At 44.8% G+C, this 20394-nt stretch overlaps 1 pseudogene; it reads right to left on the bottom strand.

Moving 5' to 3' along the window:
* Positions 1-15105: 15105 nt before the first annotated feature.
* LOC138262442 (lamin-B2.L-like) overlaps positions 15106-20394 on the bottom strand; it is a 177138-nt pseudogene continuing 171849 nt past the window's right edge.

Genomic DNA, 20394 nt, shown 5'->3' with positions numbered 1-20394 from the left:
ATTGAAGTAGGGAATGACCATAGACACACCTTGACAAGAACCCTCAACTTTCAGTGGAAGGGTCTGTGACCGTACCATTACTCCACAGGTGACTTTAGGATAAAGTCATTGCATGGAAAGAATATTGCAATGACGACTATCTCTCTCCCTCTCTTCCATCCCATTATGGGATGGAAGAGAGAGAGATAGAGAGAGTGGCAGGACCACAGGGGGAGCCTCAAGGCCCCGTGTTCCTAGCTAGCTCCCCACATCCTGCGGGAGCCAGCATTGCTCCCATAAGCAAGGAGTTGCTTTAAGTAGCAGCTCTCTGCATGTGGCAGCAATGTTTTCATCTGTCTTCCCTTCATGCACATATGCAAGGGAGAGCTGTTTGACAGCTCTCTCTTGCAGAAAGCTGACTTTGCTTGCTTTTGCTTGGTGGGACCTGTCAGCTGCCACCAAGCATAAGCAAACAGGTAAGTCTCAGGGAGGGGCACACCAGGACATAGCAGGAACTGGCCCTGGAGGGTGGTGGTCCCCAGGGCCAACTGTGGCCCCTTGAGGACAGATTCGTAGCCCCCTCAACTCTACATTTAGACCTGGGGAGTTGGTGGTCTCTAGGGTGGCATGGGTCTGAAACTGTCCCCCTTTCTTTTTTTTTCCAAATTTGCCCCAGGTTGGTGGCGGTCTGCAGGGGGGCCACGGGCTCCCCGCATTGAAATAGAAATTTAGAAAGTGTGCCCCAGGGAGGTGGCGGTCCCCAGGGCTGCAGGGGGCTGGACTGCCCCCACATCGAAATACAATTTGTGGCCCTGGAGGTGTCGGTCCGTGGGCCTGCAGTGGGGCTAGTGCACCCCTGTTTTTAATTTAATTAAAGCCCTGGGAAGGTGGGGGGCCCAGGGGTTGTGGGGGGACCAGAGGCCCCACCCCGCATTCAGAATGTAAATTAATCCAGGACCTGGCCCACCCTCAAATAGCAAGGGGAATATTCAGGCTCACATTTTAAACATACAAAACCATAGAAATTCACCTGCTTTAGTTAGAGTTATCTCAAGTAACTATAACTTGTGCACTAAGGGAATGATAACTTGTGCCTCCAGGCATAGTTTTTTCATAAAAAATGTTACTGCAAATATTACATTGATATTATCAATGATGTTATCAAAAGTGTCTTGAGTGACGTAATTTGTGGGGTAATTAGCAGTGTATGGAGAATACGTGGGATATAGTTCTCTTAGGGCATGAGGTATAGTTACTCGAGATAACTCTAACTATAGCATATGAATTTCTATGGTTTTGTGCATTTAAAATGTGAGCCTAACTATAACGTCCCTGAGTTTTTTGCAGTGAATTTCTATGTTTAAAAAAAAATTATATTTCCTAACTATGATGTCCCAGTAACCTTTGTTCTTTCCAGAGAATTTCTATGGTTTTTTTAATGTGTTAATTTTCATTACTATACGTTAATCCAACCACCACCATGCACAACCTGTGGCTGTGTGCGACAGAGTTTGGCCACTGGGCTTGCCTGCAGTTACCCCTATAGGTACCCAACCATGCAAGGCCTTCGCCCGTGAGCAGCAGGGGTTGCCTGCAAGGGCTGGCCTTCAGTCAGTCCCTGAGGCCAACCCCTCTAACCACCCAATCCCTACTCTGCACTTGGCCCTTTGGCCATGCGGGCAGGAGCTGGCCACAGCCTATCTTTCTGGGTGTGAGAATAGGTGTAAGAGGGTGTATCTACGGGAGACAGTGGCTGTGAGAGTGTCTGTCTGGGTTTCAGAGTGCTTGCATCAGTGTCTTAGTGTGTGTGTGTCAGGTCTGCGAGTGGGTGCATGAGAGTGTCAGTGGGTCTGTGAGTGAGTGTGTGAGAGTCTGATTGGGTCTGTGAGTGGATGTATGAGTGTTTGAGTGGGTCTGTGAGTGGGTGCGTGAGGGTCTGACTGGGGGTGTGAGTGGGTACATGAGGGTCTGAGTGGGTCTATAAGTGGGTGCGTGAGTTTTTGAGTGGGTCGAGTGGGTACTTAAGGGTCAGAGTGGGTGTGTAAGTAGGAGAAAGAGATTGAAAGATAGAAAGAGAGAGAGACAGAGAGACAGAGAGACAGAGAGAGAGAGAGAAAGAGAGTGGGAGGAAGAGAGACATAGAGATTTTAAGGCTTTGATGGATAATATACTTAGAATGAGATATTTCTGCACAAATTGAAAAGAAAAATGTATTTGTCAATCGAAAAGAGTACAATCAAGTTTCAGTATGAGCCTTAAACATTTGCAATTCAAAAGGCTTCAGAGGAGGGAAATGACTACAGATACACCTGGGGCTGAGCCCTAAACTCTCAGTGTGAAGGTCTGTGACCTTTAATCTTCACCATTATGCTATATATATTTTAACCCATTTCTTGCCCTTTACGGGCTATCTGAAACTGCAGAGGGAGCCTCAACGCCTCCCAACCGGTCCCACTCGATTGTTTTTTTTTTTGTTTTTTAGGCTTTGCAAGCTATCTGGGATCTGGGGGAGGGGAGCCCTCAAGACCTCCCCCTCGGTCCCCTGCCAGCTCCCATTTTCTATGTGAACCAGCTATGCTCCAGCAAGCAAGGAGCTTCTTTTAATAGCAGCACCCTGCTTGCTGGAGCAATGATTTTATTGAGACTCCCCTGCGTTCCCAGCCGGCTCACCCCTCCTGCATGAACCAGCATTGCTCCAGCAAGCAAGGAGCTGCTTTTAATAGTAGCTCCCTGCTGGCTGGAACAATGTTTTTATCTGTCTTCCCTGCACACATATCTTGCCCACATACCCATGTTTTTCATCTCTCTAATGTCCATCAGTCACCTGGGATAATAACATTTCTCAAAAATTGGTAAGAAGAAGGAGTGACCTGACTGCAAAACCCAAGTACAAACACCAGCCCAGTGTTTCTTCTCCAAATACCCTTGTTTGTCAACTCCCAAATGAACTGAACTGACCTGGGGAAAAACACATGTATGCTGTGTGTAATAAAGGGACTGGCATGAATGCACCTCCCAGGAGGCTCTGATACTGTTAACCCAACCATCAGCACAGTGTCTTCCTCTCCAAATACACTTCTGTAGAAACTCCCAAATAAAGTTTACTCACCTGGAGGATGACATATGTATAGTTTGTGTGGTAGAGGGAGTGTCATGACTCCAAATCCCAGGAGGCACTGATTCCATAACCCCAAACACTAGCATAGTGTCCCCTTGTCCAAACACTATAGTAGAAAACAGAAGGGGTTCCATAACCCCAAACACTAGCATAGTGTCCCCTTGTCCAAACACTATAGTAGAAAACAGAAGGGGTCCCTGACTAGATAAGGAGAGAAACCCAGGGAGCAACACTCTAAACATGATGCATGTATCTCTCCTACTGTATTCACAATATATCATGTCAATAGTTGCTATGCATATTTTTAGAAAAAAATATATTTTATTAAATTGTCAACAACAAGCTTTATTCGGTCCATTGACCACCAAAGCAGCAGAGTACAATAAATCATCACAATTAAATACAATCATCAATGATCTAATATAAAAACATTAATACATATTGATAAAATCAAGTTACACATAAAAATTTCATCTGGATCAACTTCATGGGTCCTTATTTTTTAAGAGACAGCGACCTATGTTCCACGCTGCCACTAAGAACTTGCTAACTGCAAGGATAAGGTCATTTGAACTATGACTTTTTAGGATCCTTATTGCAGAAGTGCGATTATTTAATCCCATATCTCGGCAGATTTTACGGATCCATTTTGACCGTGGGGTAAAATAGGCAGGACAAAAAAACATTAAATGTTCAACAGTTTCTGGGGCGCCTCCACAGACAGGACATATATCAGAAAAAGTGGACAGCCCCGAACTGCTAGTTAAAGACAAAAATGGCAAGGTTCCAAACCGAAATCTTGCATACAGGCCCTTGCCCTGCAAATCGGGTATGATATCTAAATATGGTTCATACTGCGGGAGCCATTTAAAATTGATATAAAGATTAGTCAGGCAGCCATGTGATTTACAAATTATGTAATTATCCCTTACATAGGACCAGTAAACTGATTTAAAAACATTTTTGTGGCGTCTCTCTAAATTGTGAGGGTTTTCCCAATAATCGCCCAGTCCCAACAAACAAAACCAATGGGACACATGTCTAATCCATAAAATTGTGGCAACATTCTGGCTTTTTAGTAAGTCGAGTAGTGAGACCTTATATATGTCCAATTCAGGGGTAGTCCATATTCTTATCCAATATAAGAGAGGTTTTAAGACAACTAGCTACTCGATTTAACCCCAGGTAAAAAAAAAGGGGAATCAAAGGTGTACTTCGGGGGCATGCAGTTAGAGCCCTCGCAAAATTGTTTTCACCCACTGATATCTTACTGCAGTTGCAAAATCCCCATACTTCAACCCCGTACAGAGCTGCATCCTGTGCTTTAGCTATATAGATTTTAATTGCAGGAGATACTGTTTTTCTTGTGGAACTTAGATAAAAACGCAATATGGATGCAGCTCTATGTTGTAGCAGCCCCGCACTCTTCATAATCTGATTTTCCCAGGATAGTTTACTGGTTAGCCTAACTCCCAAATAATCTATAGAGCTAACCTTATTCAAAGGAAGTCCATCAATGTTGATAGTACATCTTTTACTGGGACCTGTGCAAAGCACCATCAGTTTGGTTTTGCTGATGTTTACCTCCAACCCGTGTTCTTTACAAAATAAATTGAATCTATCAACAAGAGTTTGCAACCCTTGGTGTCTTTGAAATGAGAAGTGAATCGTCTGCAAAAAGGAGAATGGGGATTTTTTGTGCATTCAAAGAAGGGGCATCATTCTGGCATGTAATTAAATCCTTCACCACCTCATTGATGAAGAGGGTAAATAATAGAGGGGCCAACAAGCAACCTTGGTGAACTCCCCTTTTAATTGGGATTTTTTCGGTCAGCTCGCCTTGCTTGCCCCATCTCACTTGTGCGTAAGTGTTTTCATGAAGTCGCCTTAGCAAGAGTAGTATATCAGCTGGAACCCCCAATCTTCCTAACACTTCCCACAATTTAGCTCTAGGGGCCAGGTCAAAGGCAGATCGTAAATCTATAAATGCTACATATAGGCACTGTTTAGAGAGGACTACATGTTTCCAATACAGAACAGCCATTCTAAAGACCTGATCCACTGTGCTTGTTTTCAACCGAAAACCAGCCTGGAGTGGGGAAAGAATCTGGTGATTTTCAACCCAGCTATTTAGCCTCTATAAGAGTTCTTTAGCAAAAATCTTTTGTAAGTTATCAGTGAGGCTAATAGGTCTATAGTTGGTGGGAAGATTTGCATTGCCTTTTTTGTAAATTGGTATAATTTTAGCCCCCTTCAATGTGTCAGGAATTTGCCCCCCTGCAGCTATACTATTTGAGATTGCAATTATACACCAGGACCATATATTTTGTTCTGATTTATAAAGATCTCCTGGGAGCTTATCCGGCCCAGGTGCTTTGCCGGGTTTTAAGGAATTAATAGTGTCAAGAGTTTCTTCCATGGAGAAGAAAATACAATCATCAGTGGTGTGGGCACCCCCCCTGATAGAGGCAAACTAGAACTGAAATTTGGCCTTGCTATTTGGGAATAATCTTCATCATATGCCATCAGATCAGCTGGGAGAGCGTAAAGGCTAGAAAAATGCTCCACCCAGCTTTCAGGTTGTATATGATTATCAGGAGAATTCCTGCCACCATTTTGTCTTTTGGTCAAAAGTTCCCAAAAGTACTTATTATTATTTGATCTTGAGGCATATAATAGTTCCTGCCACAAATGGTCCTCCCACAGCCTTTTTGCTTGTGTTATGGTGTCTTTGTATTTAAGTCTAGCTTGTTGGACCTCCCTCTGGGGGCCTGAGATAGCTGCTGCTTTCAACCCAGACTTTGCCCTTGAGCAGCTGGACCACTTTCCCTCCACTGGGCCTAGGTCCTCCCTTTTTGCAAAGAAAAAAACTCTGCAATTGTTTGGCCAAACTGTCATGTATATAAATATTTTATTCAACATACATGCATTGTGCTTAGACCGGAACACCCCTGTTTCTCGAATCACAAATTGAGTTTACTCACCTAGGGGGATGACATTGGTCAAGTGTGTGAAGTAGATAGAATAACCTGACTGCAACTCACAGGAGGCACTGTTTCAGCAACTCAAAACACCAGAACAGTGTACATTAGATCAAAGTGCCCTGCTTGGCAAATCACAGCGTACGTTTACTCAGATGTGAGGATACCATTTGTAAAGTGTGTGTAGTAGAGGGAGTGACCTGTCTGCTAAGGCTAGGAGGCTTTGTATCTCTCACTCCAGACCTAAGCCCAAGGTCCATTTGACCAAATAGCCATGTCTGTGAAATCCCAATTGAAGTTCACTTCCCTAGGTGGATGCCATATGGAAAATGGTGGGAAGTAGAGGGAGTGTCCAGAATACAAATTCCAATTGGCCCTGTTTACCTAACTCCAACAAAAAAAGAACAGTTTCACTTGCCCAAATCCAACTAGTAGAAAACTTCCAAATGAACTCCACACACCTGTGAGAGTGAAAATTGTCAAGAGTGCGCAGTAGAGACGGTGACATGACTGTACCTCCCAGGAGGCACTGTTTCCCCAACTCAAAATACCAAACCAGTGGTCATTTGATCAAATATACTTGCCTGCTGAGTCAGATTTGAGGTTTACTCATCTGAGAGTGACCTGGATATAGATCATGCCCAACTCTGAGATGTGTCTGGCTACCTAGCTCCATCTTGACCGGCTAACCCAAGATGTAACTGTTGAGGACAGAAGGACAGCTTACCCAATGTGCAAAACAATGATCCCAAAGGCCTCAAGATGCATCACCAGAATGGTATTGGCATCACATTCGACTAAGCCTCAAAATGGGCCAAAAAGCCAGCTTGCCTTGCCATTGTTTAGCCTGCACTGGTGGCAAGATGACATTTTCAGGCCACTCGCCTTCCCCCGGGACATTGTTTGGCTCATCTCAGTAGCTATTTCAGGCAAGGAGATATAGCATGCTCCACAAATGTCATGTCAATACAACCAATACCATGTGCATCTGTCACAATAGGATTACCTGCAAATCAAATATGTACAAGGTCTTGCGAAATGTCACTGTAAAAGTTTGGAGGAAGATGTCCCAATACAACCATTACTATAGCAGCACAAAAGGATGACGGACAGAGTGTTGAAACTTTTCAAACACTCACCCACTTCAAAGCAAAGTCTTTCTTAAATGGGAAATCCTGCCTTGGCCAGGCCCCAGACACTCACCAGGGGGTTGGAGACTGCATTGTGTGAGAGCAGCCACAGCACTTTCAGGTGTGAGTGACCACTCCTCCCCTCCCTCCTAGCACAGATGGCTCATCAGGCAATGCAGACTACACCCCAGCTCCCTTTTCAGTCAATGTATAGTGTGAGGTGCAACCAGTCCAACTGCCAAACTAACCCAGACAGGTAATCCACAAACAGGCAGAGTCACAGAAATGGTTTAAGCAAGAAAATGCTCACTTTCTAAAAGTGGCATTTTCCAACACACAATCTTAAAATCAACTTTGCTAAAAGATGTATTTTTGAATTGTGAGGTCAGAGACCCCAAACTCCATATGTCTATCCGCTCCCAAATGGAATTTACACTTTAATCATAATTAAAGGTGGCCCACATGTTAACCTATTAGAGGGGCTGGCCTTGCAACAGTGAAAAACGAATTTTGCAATATTTCACTGTCAGGACATATAAAACACATTACTATGGCCCTCATTACAACCCTGGCGGTCAAAGACCGCCAGGGCTGTTTCGACGGAAGCACCGCCAACAGGCTGGCGGTGCTTCCCATGGGATTCCGACTGCCGGGACCGGCGGTTTCCCGCCACATTGGTCCCGGCGGTTGTAATCCCCCAGGGCAGCGCTGCTTGCATGGCTGCCCAACGGATAACGAGTCCCCGTCCCGCCAGCCTTTCATGGCGGTATGAACCGCCATGAAAAGGCTGGCAGAAAGGGGAGTCGTGGGGCCTCTGGCATGGACAGTGCAGGGGCCCCCTCCACGGCCCCATATGCAGACAGTGAGAAGCGCGACGGGTGCAACTGCACCCGTCGCACCGCCGCAACACCGCCGGCTCCATTTGGAGCCGACTCCCGTGTTGCGGCCGAGATCTCAGCTGGGCCGGCAGGCGGAAACTAGGTTTCTGCCCGCCGGCCCAGCGGGGATATCCAAATAGCCACCGCGGGAGTGTAGCCGCATTGGCGGCCGCATGGCGGATTCAAATTGGCGGGCGGCGCTTGACACCCGCCAATGTTGAAATGAGGGCCTATATGTCCTGCCTTAACCACACACTGCACCCTGCCCTTGGGGCTACCTAAGGCCTACCTTATGAGTGCCTTACATGTAAGAAAAGGGAAGGTTTATGCCTGGCAAGTGGGTACACTTGCCAAGTCGAATTTACAGTTAAAAACTGCACATACAGACACTGCAGCGGCAGGTCTGAGACATGATTACAGGGTTACTAATGTGGGTGGCACAACCAGTGCTGCAGGCCCACTAGTAGCATTTGTCTTACAGGCCCTGGCACCTCTAGTGCACCTTACGAGGGACTTACCAGTAAATCAAATATGCCTATCATGGATAAATCGATCAACAATACAATTTACACAGATGGGATTTTTCACTTTAGCACTGGTTAGCAGTGGTAAAGTGCTCAGAGTTCAAAAGCCAACAGCACAGGTCTGAAAAAATAGGAGGCAAAAAGATTGGGGCTGACCCTGCAAAAGGGCAAAAGTCCAACAGTCATGTGTAATTTTGGAGTTTGTTATGGTAAGTATTTAATCTTATGATGTCCATTGTGAGCATGTTTGGTGTAAGACTTGTCCTCCTGAAATGGATTATTGATTCATCTGATGTTTGTCAGCTGAAGTTTTGTTTGTGCAGGCATGAAGTGTGTTCAAATGAGCTACCTTTGTTTGCATTTGCCTGTTCATGTGTCCATTTAGCTGTATGTACCATGCAGCTACTCCAACATGCAGATGGAGTTGCATGTGCTTTGTTGACTTGCACTTATACGTTGTTCAGATAGGCATGTCATTTGGGTCTAGTATTGTTTGTCCCTGCGATATATGAAGGGTCAGTTCCTGTGCAAATGTTTTATGAGCAGTTGTAAGGTGATATGTGTCCCAGTGCAGCCTCCTTCCCTGGGTTTTCCTGCTGGCCCCATCCCAATTGTGCAAGCATTGTTTGCATAGAGTGCTTGGGATATTTGTCTCTCTGACTATTGTGCATCCCATTGTCCTTCCATTCTGTTGCAATGTGGTTGATGTGTGGGACCATTTAAAGGGCTGCTCACTGGGAGTGTTGTTTGTGTTCCATGCCACATCCATACATATGTGTCTTGAATGTTATGACAGTCCATGGCATGTGTGCAACGTGAGTGCGTGAGTTGTATTTATAGATGGGATGTTGGTGTGTTGTTGGTGTTGTGTGAGACAATGTTGTGTACACTCCACTGTCCCTATACATGAGCTAGTCAGATGTGTGTTTTTGTGCAGTGTTACGGTGCAGCGTGAGTGACCTGCTCAAAGGGGATGTTTTGTGACTGTGCATGTGTCCTTCTTTGTGAATGACTTCAACTGTGTACACAATGACACATGTACTTGGTGTCCGTAGTGTGACCCCCATATCATGTGGACGACAGCACAACTATCTGTTGGAGTGGTTAATAACACAGGTAGGTGTGTGTACTTATGGTCGGTTGCATCCATGGTGATGTTGATTTGGGACTCAATCAATGACCAACAGCAGCGGCAGGATGTGCTTGATGGGCTTCATGGAGGCACTGAACGTGTGAGGCTGCAGATGAGTGTCTCCCATCATATTCCCCTTTCTGCCTGCTGAGATGTGGTGGTTAGACCGCCATGGTCACATTGGTGGTGTGGGTCTGTCAGAAACACAGGCTCCGCCAGCATGTTTGTGCAGCCTCATGACCATAGTGGCCTGTGCTACCTGGCAGTACCGGCGGTCTTTGCTCCATAGGCCAGCATGACTCATAATCTGGTAGCCCGACCACCAACCCAACAGCGGTTGGATCTCCACCATGGCAGTCCATGCACCGCTAAAATCGTAATGAGGCCCATGGTATTATTCTTACGTTTCTAATGTGAATGTAGCAAAATACATGCCATTCATCTATCTCCTCTCATGTCAGATTAATGACCAGTGTGACTGCTCATAAGAGGAGATTTATAAAGGGAAAAGGAAAAAAGGACTCCCCTACCATGAGCTTGAAGTTGAAATGCATTGGTGTGTGGATTAGTGGTGTTGCCTGAATAAATACCAAAGAGAAACAAGCTTTCTGTAGTGTGGTGTCCTTATTTGAAGATGATACACGAAGACGGGTCCATTTGCGACATTGTGTCTTAGATAGATAGATAGATAGATAGATAGATAGATAGATAGATAGATAGATAGATAGATAGCTAATGTAAAATAAGCTAATCTCTATAGAACTGAGGGATAGCATATCAGTGTGTCATGTTTCCTGTGCCATTATGCCCAGTGACATCACTGTGCATTGCCCATGCTCCTTAGTATCCCTGACTTTATTTTTACGTTCTTTGTTTTCGGTCTCCTGCCTGCTAGAGACGCATCGCAGTAGAAAATTACAGGCATTATCACACTGCCCTATTGTGTATCTCTCCTGTGGTGGCGTATTATTGCTGCACTACGCTGCACATCTATCACTTTTATCAAGCTTACAAGGCAACAGACAAAATCATAAAAAAATACGAAATAATAAATTCGTTCTTGATTGGTAAAGTGGAACTGTTCGGTGGAGTTGAAGTAGCCTCTAGCTACTAATGATCAATGCTGTCGGGAACACTCATTTTCAACTTGCAAACATCAGTGACACTTTAACCTCGGAGAATGTGTCTGTTGTGTGCAATTCCGTACTGTTAATTCCGAATCAAAATGATGAGCTGTGCAGAGGGTCGGCACTGAAGTCTCTGACTAATGGGACTGTCAGCTAGATAGCTGTGTTCTTCAGCAACTATGAACCTCACTTTGCTGCCTCACAAAAGTGACACTTTTCCTTATTCGTCTGTTTTCAACTGAACTTTTATATGCTTACCCTTGAAAGCTGGATTAACTTTTCCCTTCTGAGAAATGTATGAACTAAGGCTGTGGCTCTGCGGTGAATTCCATCAAATATGTTTCAGAGCTTATGTTTTACGTTTTCTGCTAAGGGCCAAATCACATCAGAAAAAAACTGCTAGGAACATTTCGAACTACTGAAAATTGAGTGATAGAAATCCACTACTCTTTTCAGTCAAGCAACAAAATCCTGTATACATTTTATTCCACATTCTAACATTTGAAGTAACAGAGCAAAATGTTCTCGGCTAGAAAGTCAGCCATTATAAATATACAGAAGCCTTCATATCCTAGAGTTTGCAATGCCAAACGGGGATTTCAAGATGTAGGCTTTCATGTGCTCCTTCATGTGTAAAGGTTCAAAATATGGGACCATAACTTTGCAACAAATAAGAATTCACAATTTGTGATTCCTTAAATGGAATGTACAAAAATGGAATTGTTCCATCCAGATTTTGAGAACTGACCTATGTATTAAAAGGGTGGTTCTCAAAATACTGGTTCGTAGATGAAAGCCATGAGGTAGGCCGTAAATTGCAACCCAATACAGTTGACCACGATGAGAGGCATGGCTTCCTGCCTGGGTCAGCAGACCACCATACCTGTGATTGCTTTTAAATTTGGCAATCTTTTAGCTGGTTTTCCTTAAAAAGGAAAATGGTACCCAAAAAAAGGACTGCCAATTAGGAGTTGGGCCTATTGGTCTTTTGGAATAAAAATAGTTGTAAAAGAGTAATGGACACAAACGACCTTTGTTCTAAATATTGATTTTGGTAGGAATCAACAGTGAAACAGAAACATATATGGTATTTTAAAACACACACATATTTAGGCAGCTTCCTTGTACATTTCACATTAGCCCTGGCAGGTTTCTGTATTAAAAATTATGATTGTATTGTAATTTTTATTTTATTTTTTATGTGGGGTCGCACTGCCACCACTCCTTGCACCCACTTGGTAGAGTTGGTCTGCTCTTGATCACAGTAATATGGGGAACCTATATATATGCCCTGCCAAACGCCACTGGATATCATTGGTGGTGCTATACCTGAGTGCATCAGTGATGTTATCAATGATTCCACTTAAGAAGTCATCATTGATGTCAATGATAATGACACTCATTACATCTCAAATGGTGTTGTGGGTGATGTCCTGATCAGTGCTTGACCGAGGCATCAGTTTTGGTTTATGTACATTACCATAACTGGTGAATTTCAGTACTTTTTAGGTATTGCTTTGAAAACATAAGGTCACTTAAACTGTCTATTTTCATGAAACGCTTGATGTCCATGGACCACTGCCTGCTTATAAAATTAGAATGTTCACAAAAGGACAGGGGTTCCATGGGGACCCTTTCCCAATTCTGAATGGCTTACCACCTCCTTTGAGGGGGTAGTAAAATATTAATGTTTTACAAATGGATTTCGGTTGCAAAACAAAACATAGCTTAAAGATTCGATATCTGGAAGAGATGCCCTTAACATGACTGTTAGAAATGGGGTCTCTAGTTGGCAGAGGTATACACCCTTGTCCAAGTAGGGACCACAATCCTAGTCAGGGTAAGTCACACACAATCCAAACTATCCTGTGCCCACCCTCTGTTAGCGTGGCACTGAGCAGTCAGGCTTAACTTAGAATGCAACATGTAAAGTATTTGTGCAATAAATCATGCAATAACACAGTGAAAACACCACACAAAAATACCACACAGGTTTAGAAAAATATAAGATATTTATCTGAATAAATTAAGGTCAAAACGATCAAGATTTGATAAGCACAAGTTGAAATATCACTTTTGCAATGGTAAGAAGAGTCTTCAGCCTTTGAAATTCAACAAATGTCTCTTGTATGCACAAAGTACCTGGTATGAGTCAAAAGGCATGCACGGAGACTGCAGAGGAGGAGATGCATGGAAAAAGGAAGGGATGTGTCGAAATTCCAGATGCGCACAAATGATGCGTCACTTCTTCCCATGCTGCAAGGGCTTTGCTTCGATTTCCGGCATGCAGCCTTGGATCCTCACTGCGATGCGGGGTCTTTTGATGCCCATGGATGATGTGTGGTAATCCTGGGCATGCAGGATGAAGTCACAAGTGCTGCTTCGATCCGGTGGGTGATGCATTGGAGTTTCTTTCACACAGCAGGCGTTGTGCCAATTCCTCATGCACGTCGGGCTGCGTCATTCTGGCTCGGCTATGCATTGATCCGGTGGGCTCGGTGTCAAAGTTCCGATCTCAACGCTGGCGCTGTGTCGATCTCCACTTGGGGAGCCGGGCTGTGTTATTCTAGGTCGGCGATGCAGTGATTCTTTCACTACGAGGCAGGGTGTGAGTCATTTCCGGCAGGCTGTGCATTGATCTTCGCTGCACAAGGAGTTCCTTTGAAGAAATGAAGTATTTTAGGCCCTGAGACTTCGGGAACAGGAGGCAAGCTCAATCCAAGCCCTTGGAAAGCACTTCTCAGCACAGCCAGAGGCCAGCAAGGCAGCAGTCCTTCACATCAAAGCAGCCCAGGTGAGTCCTTTGGGCAGCCAGCAAGCTCCTCTTGGCTGGTTGCAGGATCTGGTTCAGAGTGTCTGTCCCCGGAAGTGTCTGAGTTGGTAGGGTCAGGGACCCAGTTTTTACACCCAGAAGTGCCTTTAAAGTGAGGAAGACTTCAAAGAGTGGTTTTGAAGTGCACAAGGTCCCCTTTCAGTACAGGTCTGCCTGCCAATCTCCCAGTAAGGGATGTGGCAGTCCTTTGTGTGAGAGCAGACCATTAGCCTTTGAAATGTGTCAAGCTCCTCCACCCTTCCAGCCCAGGAAGACCCATTCAGTATGCAGATGTGTGCAAGTGTAACTGAGCAGCCTGTGTTTGTCTGGGTGAAATGCACAAAGGAGCTGTCAACCAGCCCAGCCCAGATGTGGATTGGAGACAGGCTGTGAAGCACAGATGGATTTTAAGTGCAGAGGAATGCTCAGTTCCTAAAAGTGGCATTTCTAAAATAGTAATATAAAATCCAACCTCACCAGCCAGCAGGGTTTTGTATTACCATTCTGGCCAGACTAAATATGACCTATTTACACCTTTTTGATCGGAACTTCCTGAGAGGAATTGACAAAGCACCTGCCGTGCAGTAGAAATTTCAATGCAACGCCCACTGGATCAACGCAGACCCTGTGTCTTCGTGCTGTCGTCCCCGGGGAGTCCAAAACCCTTCAACCTGAAGATGATCCAAGACCGAGCGCTGAAAATCGATACAAAGCCTTCCCTACATGAAAAATAAATGACGCATTGCTGTGTGCAGCCTGAGAAATCGACGCACACCTCCCTGTTTTCCACGCATCTCCTACACTGCGGTTCTTTGCGGAGATTTTGAACGCACACCAGGTACTTTGTGCTTGCAAGAGACATTTATTGCTTTTAAAAGACTACAGACACTTTATATCATTTTTACAGTAATATCTCGATATATACTTATTGCATCTTAATTGTTTTGACCTGCATTTATCCGGATAAATATTATATATTTTTCTAAACACTGTGTGGTGTATTTGTGTGGTGTTCTACCGTGTTATTGCATGATTTATTGCACAAATACTTTACACATTGCCTTCTAAGTTAAGCCTGACTACTCAATGTCAAGCTATGTATACCTTGGTATGTGTAGACGGTGATGGTTGAGCCAGAAGCCGCAAACAAACCAGACAGCAGTGAGGACGATGCCGTTCCTTTTTGCTGCTCTGGTCTGAAGTATGGCCGTTATGGCATCATTACTGTGTGCATTGCAGTAGCTTCCGAAGAGCTGACGGACACAGAGATGAAGCAGGAGATCGCAAGGCGGACACTGTCTTTCTTTTAAACATGTTGCGGCCACTGCCATTGACGCAAGGGCCTGCGAGAAGCTGAGCTGATCCTGAAGACCCCATCCTCAGAAGCCGCTAGGTTTCTCACCGTGCTGTAAGTGCTTGCTTGTCTAGGTGCTTTTGCGCTTCTTCAGTCGGTCAAGGGATGCTGGATCTGGCTCCTTATGTGCCGCTGTACGCCTAATGCCAGACGATTCTGCCACGGAGTGATATTAACAGGAAAAGCAAACAAGTTAAGCAGTGACAGGTCGGCAATGCATCAGTACGGGTCTTTAATGGAATCATTGATATTTTACTAAGAACTGATTCTTTCCGCTTTACTGAGGCTCCAAGTCCAGTCCCGAGACTATTGATTTGCTTTCACACAATAAAAAGTGTAAAAAGCATCTCACTCATCCCCCAGTCATGTGCAAGGGTTAAATATCTGGCAATCCATGTGGTACAACAATGGCAAAAACTGTACTGTCATTGGGGCTAGTGAGCCAAGTGCTAGCCGACCCCGACCCTGAGGCTTCCAGGACTGAAGCATAGAGAATTTTGATTACGGAAAACCGTAAGGGGGCTGTGATACTTGACGGTGGGCAAGTGGAGTCTACCCCCCAATGAGCCCTCACAGACCCATAGGTCAACTACTACTATGACTTTGGGGGGATAGCACTTGTCCCTGTGATGGCAGGTGGAACTATCCTCTATTCCTGAAGATCACCAATGTTCGGAAACCGATGATTAGCATACCTTCTGTGGCAAATGGTGTTGGGGTTCATGAGGGGAGTAGTGGCTTAGATCGTGTGCCTGCATTGCAGTCAACAATGGACTTGGTATCAGAGGGTCTGATTCAGAAACCACTAAGCCAGACAGCGAGTCCAGACCAACCATTAGGAAGACTGTTAGTAGAGGGGCACCAGCAACTAAACCAGTCACTAAGGAAGAGTGGTGAGGATCAGATTCTCATACAAGCCAGCAGAGAGACCAGCCAATCCAGCAGTTTACGAATAGGCATGAGAGGGATATACCAGACCAAGCTCAAGTTGAGTCACGTATATTGCTCAGACAATCTTAAAGGAACTGCGAGAGCTCAAAGACTTGTAACGAAACGAGAAAGCTGAGATCAAGCAAAGGCTTGATAAAATTGAGGCAGTAATGGTGCAGATCCCGGCACTTTTTCAACAAATGAAACAGAGAATATTGGATCTGGAGGATCATTCTTTAGTTTGGGATTCTGAGCTGGGTAAGCTCCAGAAGAAAATGTGAGTCTCAAAATAAAATCGAGGTTATGAAAATTATACCAGGAGGTTGATCCTTCATTTTGTAGGAGTACGGGAGGGGGCAGAAAACCTGGGCAATCACCAGGACATATTGGAATTTATGGACACCCTGATCAAGACTTATATCCTAGAAAGCCCTGCTCTATAATGAATTGTCTAGCTATGTTCAATCCTCCAGTAGTTTTATTTACAGGAGATCCATCTGAAAGAGAATACACTTAAAATTTAAATTCCCAAGGCCTACTCTCTTTTTGCCCCAGCCTGGCTCGCAGTACGGGGGGGGGATTTTTGTCTCAATCATTAGATTGGGAAATTAACAAAAATATTATAGATAAGGAGGGAAGATGGATCCTGATGAAAGTCCAGTTCAAGGAGCTTTACTAAACCTCTTTAGTTATTATTGTCCAGTTCAGGATGAAGATGCCCTCCTAAAGGCAATTTTTTCTCTGGGAATGGTCCATTATTTTGGGGAGGCAATTTTAATTTTATACAGGACCTTAAGTTTGATACTTCAAATAAATCTAAAAAGCAGCTCGAATCTAAAACAGCCAAGGTCATGGCTGCAAATAAAAACAGCTTAAATTTAGTGGACCCATGGTGATCTGACGACAATTCACTTGCTTTTTGCAAGTGCTTCTCAGCTGGACTACTTTTTAGTTTCCGAATCAGTTAAATAGGAAGGATCTAGGATCTGGTCCAACGTATTTTTAGACCACTTGCTGGGTGGGGTTACTGTGGTGATAGAGGGCACCGAAACTTCAAGGACATATTGACGGTTCGGTAGGACACTCATGATGAATCAGGAATGGTTGGATGGAATGCTCAAGTTCATTCAGGATTTTTTTTAGATTAATCATGGTACGACCTCCCGGTTTCATGTATGGGAATCATTAAAAGCTGCATTCCGAGGTAAAGTAATTTCCCATTCAGGAAATGCGTATTAAGGAATTACAGGGGGCTGACTGCAGGAAGGATCGTAAAATTAAGTATCATCAGGCCAGGAAGAGGTTAGGTGATTTTTATGTTTTGGAAGAGATAGGTAGCTCAAAAACTTTTTTGCAGCAACAGTATGAGGAAGGTCAGCTTGTGGTCAAAAAGCTAGTCTGGGTGGTAGGTGGGAAACAAGATGTTTTGCTTATTAAGGAGATTAAGGCTTCTGGCTCCAACTTAAGCCAAAACGATGATAGCAAACAGCTCAGAATTTCCTGCATCATTACAATAATATTTATGGTTAAGATAAGGCTATGTCTCTGACCCAGACATGAGGCGTTTTATAGTTTATTTAGGCTTCCAATTCTGGCGAGGTTACAGGTAGAATTTTTGCTATCAGATATTTCACTGGAGGAGGCGGTCTGTGCGCTCCAATGGATGCCCAACGCTAAAGGGACTGGTTTAGATGGCATTCCAATCGAAGTTTATAAGATATCTCAGAAAGAGCTATTGCCACATCTTGTAAGTTTATTTAATCAAATTAGTGATGGTATGAACATCCTTCTGACTTTCAAAGAGCAGTAGTTGTAAGCTTTTCAAAAAGAGACAAAAATCCTCAAAGTGTAAATTCCTATCATCCAATAAGCCTATTCAATGCGGAATTATTAGCCAATATCTGGGCATCTCATATAATTGAGGTTGGGCAGACCCTGGTTCAAAGAGATCAGTGTGGATTTTTACCAAAGTGCACGCGAGCTGCTAGTGCACAGTATTTGGTTCAGACTATTGATTTTTCCTCCCGTATCCAATGTACTGATCGAGGCGGAGAAGGTGTTCTTATGAATTTGGACGCTCTTGTTTTTTGCAAAAGAGAAATTCAGATTTTCAGATCAAATGACATCAATGCTTGAAAAATTATACCATATAGCAGAAGCGCGGGATATAATCAATGCAAAGGTAGCTGCCGCGGTGAAGATTAAGCACAGTACAAGGCAGGGATGCCCAATGTCTCCTATACTTTTCACACTCTTTATTGAGCTTCTAGCGGAACGCACACATAGAGCTGTTGGACCTGGCCCTTTTTGCAGGGTCATCCCCAAACTTTTTGCCTCTTTCCTCATATTTTTCCTGACCTGATTTTGTTGGCTTTAGGACTCTGAGCTCTTTACCACTGCTAACAAGTGCTAAAGGTAGTATTTTCTCTGTGTAAATTGTAATGTCGATTAGTTTATCCATGATTGGCATATTTGATTTACTAGTCCCTAGCAAAGTGCCCTAGAGGTGCCCAGTGCCTGTAAATCAAATGCTAGTAGTGGACCTCCAGCAATGGTTGTGCCACCCATATGTAGCCCTGTAATCATGTCTCAGACCTGCCACAGCAGTGTCTTGGTGTGCAGTTTTAAACTGTAAATTCTACTTGGCAAGTGCCCCCACTTGCCAGGCCTAACCGGTCCCTTTTCCTACATATAAGACACCCCTATGGTAGGCCCTAGGTAGCCCCATGGGCAGGGTACAGTGTATGGTTAAGGAAGGATATATACTAATGTGTTTTATGTGTCCTGACAGTGAAATACTGCCAAATTCGTTTTTCACTGTTGCATGGCCTATCTCTCTCATAGCTTAACTGGGGGCTCCCTTTAAACATCATTAAAGCATAGATTCCCTTTGGCAGCAGATAGACATGTGGAGGTTGGGACCTCTGAAATCACAATTTAAAAATACATCTTTTAGTAAAGTTGGTTTTGAGGTTGTATGTTTGAAAATGTCACTTTTAGAAATTGGGCATTTTCTTGCTTAAACCGTCTTTGTGACTCTGCCTGTTTGTGGATTCCCTGGCTGGGTTAGTTTGACAGTTGGGCTGTTTGCACCTCTCTCCAGACAGTGACAAAAAGGGAGCTTGGGTGTAGGCTGTATAAACTGATGAGCCATCAGTGCTAGGTGGAAGGGGAGGAGTGGTCACTTACACCTGAAAGGGCTGTGCCTGCCCTCACACAATGCAGTCTCCAACCCCATGGTGTGTGTCTGAGGCCTTGCCTGGGCAAGGCAGGATTTCACAAATAAGTGAGCCTTTCCTTTGATGTAAGCCTACTTCAAAGGCCAAAATGGGTATAAGAAGAGCACCCAAAACCACAGACTTTAGACACTTCTTGGGGTAGACACTCTAACTCACAGACACTTCTGGACAAGAAACCTGCTGGTGAAGAATCCCTGAACCAGACCTGCCAAGAGGAACTGCCTGGCTGCCCAAAGGACTCACCTGGACTGCTTTTCTGAGAAGGACTGCTGCCTTGCTGCTGCCCTGCTGCCTTGCTGCTCTATGGCTGTGCTGAGAAGTGCTCTCCAAGGGCTTGAATAGAGTTTGCCGCCTGTTCCCTGACGTTTCAGGACCAAAAAGACTTCACTCCTTCAACTGGACTCCTTGTGCAGGGAAAATTCAATGCACAGCCTGCTAAAAATGGTGTACAGCCTTATTCGCAGTGAAAAATTCACTGAACGACAAACCGGAACGACGCAGCCCGACTTTGCAAGGAGAAGATTGACGCAGCGCCAGCGTAGTGACCGGAACTTCGATGCACGGCCCACAGGATCGATGCACAGCTGACCTGGGATGACGCAGCCTGACTTCCAGAGAGGAATCGACGCAGCGCCAGCAGTGCAGGAGAAATTTCCACACAATGCCCACCGGAACGACGCAACGCTTGTGACTTCGCTCCGCAAGTTTAGGATTCCACGCACCATCCTCGGGGTGCCAGAAAACCCCTCAACCCAAAGAGGAACCAAGTCCGTGCGGCAGAAACTGATGCAAAGTCTTCCCCTGTGTGAAAAATAACGATGCAAGTTGGTGTGCGAAGGGGCGACACCGACGCATACCTTCCTGTTTTCCATGCATCACCTCCTCTGCGGTCCCTTGCAGGGATTTTGAACGCAAACCAGGTACTTTGTGCTTGCAAGAGACTTTTATTGTTTTTAAGAGACATTTATTTGTTTTTCAAAGACTTAAGACACTTTGGGGGTCATTCTGACCCCCGCCGCTGGCGGATGCCGCCGGCCTGGCGGGAACCGCCAGAAGACCGTACCGCGGTCAAAAGACCGCGGCGGTCATTCTGAGTTTCCCGCTGGGCTGGCGGGCGACCGCCAGAAGGCCGCCCGCCCAGCGGGAAACCCCCTTCCACGAGGATGCCGGCTCTGAATGGACCCGGCGGA

This window comes from Pleurodeles waltl, chromosome 10 (genome assembly GCF_031143425.1).
Source record: "Pleurodeles waltl isolate 20211129_DDA chromosome 10, aPleWal1.hap1.20221129, whole genome shotgun sequence".
Lineage (NCBI taxonomy): Eukaryota > Metazoa > Chordata > Amphibia > Caudata > Salamandridae > Pleurodeles > Pleurodeles waltl.
Note: the sequence above shows the minus strand (reverse complement) of the source record. Positions and strands in the feature narration are given on the sequence as shown.